We start from the raw sequence: 5081 nt of genomic DNA, 5'->3' as shown, positions 1-5081 counted from the left end.
TTGATGAAAAGTTCCATTACATAGGTATAAAACAATCTGTTGATCTATTCACCTATTGACAAACATTTCTGTTAGTTCTATTTGGAGGCTGCTACAAACAAAGTTGATTTGAGCTTTTGTGTATCACATTTTTAATAGATGTATGCTTTCATTTTTCTCTTGGGTGAATATCTGGGAGTGGAATTCCTGGAGCATATGGTAGGTGTTTATTTGACTTTAAATTTCTTATTTTTCTAGTGACTTTTTTTGTAGATTCCCTTGGATTTTATACTCAGATAATTATGCTGTCTGTGACTAAAGATAGGTTCATGTCTTCCTTTTCAAATTGTGCTTTTTGTTTGTTTGTTTCTTTCTCTTGCTTTTTCACACTGGCTAGAATCCCTAGTAAAACACTAAATACAAACAGTGAGAGCCAAAATTCTTCCCCTAGTGCTGAAATTAGGGGGGAAGCATTCATTCTTTCACCATCAAGTATGATGTTTAATGTAGTTTTTGCAGAGGTTTTTTATTAAGTTGAGGAAATTCCTTAAGTTCTAATTTGCTAGAAGTTTTTAAACAGGAATGGATGCTGAAATTTCTCAAATGCTTTTTCTGCATCTATGGAGGTTATTCTCGTTAATTAATCAACTGCTACTTGTCAGCCCCTGTGGCTACACTATTGATAACTCGCCACAATAAAATGCCAAAGAATATATCACTCTCCCATTTTAAATAATAAAACAAGGCTTACAAGTGTCTAGAAAGTTCATGGCAGAGCTAATAATTTTGGATAGAAATCTCTCTGATAACAAAACCTGATTCCCTGTTTTTTATACTATGGATAACTATCAGGGGCTTCCCTGGTGGCTCAGTGGTAAAGAACCCGCCTGCAATGCAGAAGCTGCAGGTTGGATCCCCGAGTTGGGAAGATCCCCGGAGGAGGAAATGGCAACCCGCTCCAGTATTCTTGCCAGGATAACCCCATGGACAGAGGAGCCTGCCAGGCTACAGTCCACAGGGTCACAGAGGGCTGGACATGACTGAACCAACAGAGTGCACACGCACACAGTACAGTCTGTTAACTACTTTCTTCTTTATTTCTGCACATTGAACAATAAAAAGTGACTAAATAATCACAGATTTGACCCTTTCACCAAAGGAGGACAGCAACACATTGGGAAGAATATCCAAGCTGCAGTTCAGGAGCTGACCAGGTGCTGCCTTGGCCATTCCTTTCAGATCAGTTGTTAGGCACCTGAGGAGCAGTGCACTATAACGAAGATGACAAATTTTTCTAGGTTTAGGTGAGCCACCAAAGTACCAAAATTTCATTCACAGCTCCTGATCACTCACTTTCTCTAGTCCTTGAAACTGGCTTGTGATAAAGTAGTCTAGAGGATGGCTGTTCAAATTAACTAAGATAAAATATTTCTCAAAAGTTCAAAAACAGAAGTGTCATATGATTCAGGAGTTCCACTTCTAATTATGTCAAAAAATTGAAATTTTGGTATATGCCCAAAATACTGAGATATTTATATATCTATGTTTCCGTCAAAATATGGAAGCAACCCAAATATCACCAAATGACTGGATAGATGAAATGTGGTCTATACTTACACTAGAATATTATTCAACCTTAAAAGGGAAAGAAATTCTAAAACATGTTACAACATAGATGAAACTGGAGTACATCATGATAAATGAAATAAGACACAAAATGACCAGTGTTGCATGATTCCACTTATACAGGCTGTCTAAAGTAGTCAAACTCAGAGTAGAATAATAGTGGTCACGAGCTAGAGGAACAGGAAATGGGGAGTTACTCTTTAATGAGTACAAATTTTCAGTTTTTCAACATGAAAAGAGTTCTAGAGATGAATAATGTTGTTCTTTAATAATAATGTAAATGTATTTAATATCACTGTATTCAGTTCAGTTGAGTCGCTCAGTCGTGTCCGACTCTTTGCGACCCCATGAATCGCAGCACGCCAGGCCTCCCTGTCCATCACCAACTCCTGGAGTTTACTCAGACTCATGCCCATCGAGTCGGTGATGCCATTCAACCATCTCATCCTCTGTCGTCCCCTTCTCCTCCAGCCCCCAATCCCTCCCAGCATCAGGGTCTTTTCCAATGAGTCAACTCTTCGCATGAGGTGGCCAAAATATTGGAGTTTCAGCTTTAGCATCAGTCCTTCCAATGAATACCCAGGACTGATTTCCTTTAGGATGGACTGGTTGGATCTCCTTGCAGTCCAAGGGACTCTCAAGAGTCTTCTCCAACACCACAGTTCAAAAGCATCAATTCTTCGGCACTCAGCTTTCTTCACAGTCCAACTCTCACATCCATACATGACTACTGGAATACTTGATCACTGTATTATACACTTAAAATTATTAATATGGAAAAAAATGTCTGTTATGATGGTAAGATTTCTTGAGTTAAACCGATTTAAAACTTTTAAAATTAACTTTTACTGGAGTATAGTTGATTTACCATGTCAGTTTCCGCTGTACAGCAAAGTGAATCAGTTGTGCACACACAGCACAAACAGTCTGTTTAGAATTATATTCCCATGTAGGTCCTTACAAAGTATTGAGCAGAGTTCCTTGTGCCCTACAGTAGGTTTCTTATTAGTTATCTGTCTATATTATTCATGCAGTAGTATGTATATGACAATCCCAGCCTCCTAATTTATCCCTCCCCTACTTCCCCCCTCGGTAACCATAAATTTGTTTCCTATATCTGTGACTCTACTTCTGTTTTGGAAAAAGGTTCATTTGTACCATTTTTAAAGATTCCACATATAAGTAATATATGATACTTGTCTTTGCTTGACTTCAGTCAGTGTGACAATCTCCAGGTCCATCCATGTTGCTGCAAATGGCATTACCTCACTGTTTTTACGGCTGAGTAATGTTGCATAGTATACATGTACCACATCTTCTTTATCCATTCTTTCCATAGACATATAGGGTGCTTCCATGTCCTTGGTATTGTAAGTAGTGCTGCAGTGAACATTAGGGTGCATGCATTTTTTCAAAGTATGGTTTTCTCCAGATTTACGCCCAGGAGTGGAATTGCTGGGTCATATGGTAGCACTCCTTTTAGTTTTTTAAGGAACTTCCATACTGTTCTCCATAGTGGCTATACCAATTTACATTTCCACCAACAGTGCAGGAGGGTTCCCTTTTCTTCTTTTCTCCACACCTTCTCCAGCATTTATTGCTTGTAGATTCTTTGATGATGGCCATTCTGATCAGTGTGAGTGAAAGTGAAAGTCACTCAGTCGTGTCCGACTCTCTGTGACCCCATGGACTATACAGTCCATGGAATTCTCCAGGCCAGAATACTGGAGTGGGTAGCCTTTCACTTCTCCAGGGGATCTTCCCAATCCAGGGATCAAACCCAGGTTTCCCACATTGCAGGCAGATTTTTCACCAGCTGAGCCACCAGGGAAGCCTGAAGATCAGTGTGAAGTGATGCCTCATTGTAGTTTTGATTTGCATCTCTCTAGTGATTAGTGGCCGTGAGAATCTTTTCATGTGCCTCTTGGTCACTGTACATGTTCTTTGGAGAATGTCTATTGGATCGTTCCCTCATTTTTAATTTGAATTGTTTGGGTTTTTTTTTTTTTATATAGATCTGCATGAGTTGTTTGTGTATTTTGGAGACTAATCCCTTGTCAATTCGGTTGCAAATATTTTCTCTCATTTTGTGAAGTTTCTTTCTGTTTTGTTTATGATTTCCTTTGCTATGCAAAAGCTTTTAAGTTTAATTAGGTTCCATTTGTTTACTTTTGTTTTTATTTTCATTACTCTAGGAGGTAGACCAAGAAAAGATTCTAATGTGACTTATGTCAAAGAGTGTTCTGCCTATGTTATCCTCTAAGGCTTTTATAGTATCCAGTCTTACATTTAGGCCTTTAATCCATTTTGAGTTTATTTTTGTGTATGACGTTAGAGAGTGTTCTGATTTCATTCTTTTATGTTTAGCTGTCTAGTTTTTCCAGCCTCACTTATTGTAAACAATGTAAGGCATTTCTCTTAAGATTTCTACTCTACAGAATTGCTTTCCAAATACAAATATAAGAGGCAGCTACTATACAAGATCACTTAGCAACCACCCATTACCATTCAACTTTTAAAACACGGACAAAAATGGGATTCAAGGTAGAAGGAAGAAATTGCAGAGAAGGAATATTTGGGATTGTGTAACAATGATTAAACAAGAGGGCCTAGAGGAGTGCAAAATCAGCCACATGATGGAAAAAATGCTTTTGGAGGAGTGTGCAGTGAAAGGCAAGATCAGAGACAGAACATAATTCATACAGTACTTGGCAAAATGTCCTTTTAAGGGCCGCTAATTATTGATCTTTTTGTGGATAAGACTGAAGAGAGGCAGGAAAAACCTACATTATGGAAATTGAGCCATTCAGTGATAGAGGTGTTAATAAGAAGCAATGAGTATTAGCACAAAGTAAGCACCTTAGAATGTAAATAAAGGTACCATTAACTCAGCTAACAAAACTAAAATGAATGAATTTATTAAATGGTATAAAACAACATGATATTCAAAAGAAGGAAAATCACACAGAGATTTCATGACAAAACAATACCTGTAATATAACATATAGTCAATTAGTATTTAATGAATTGCTGGGAAAATTAAATAAATAGTCTTGTTTAGGCTTCAGAGACAAAGCAGAACAGGCCTCTGACCTTGCTTCTAACCTGCCTGGACACTGCCCTGACTGTGAGTTGACTGTGAGTAACTGCCTGCTGTGAGTGCAAGACTTCCAGCACCATGGATAAGATGGGGAAGGAATCTTGAGACTGTTGAGCTCCTAGAGGGATCCCCCAGCCTTAGCAACATTCCAAGTCTTACATGACTAAACTAACAACATTAAGGAAACCAGAGCTGCAATTTGGTCACAGATTGATGATGATATCAGTTTGCAACTGTCCTGGGATTGTAAATGGGAGCCCTGAACTGTAATCTTTGAAGTCTTACACATGGAGAGAACTCTTTTCATAATTGGGACTCCAGATGTGCTGTGACCTGGGACTTCCCAGTGCTGAAAACTCTCAAGTTTGGATGTTGA

This window comes from Odocoileus virginianus, unplaced genomic scaffold (genome assembly GCF_023699985.2).
Source record: "Odocoileus virginianus isolate 20LAN1187 ecotype Illinois unplaced genomic scaffold, Ovbor_1.2 Unplaced_Scaffold_43, whole genome shotgun sequence".
NCBI lineage: Eukaryota > Metazoa > Chordata > Mammalia > Artiodactyla > Cervidae > Odocoileus > Odocoileus virginianus.
Note: the sequence above shows the minus strand (reverse complement) of the source record.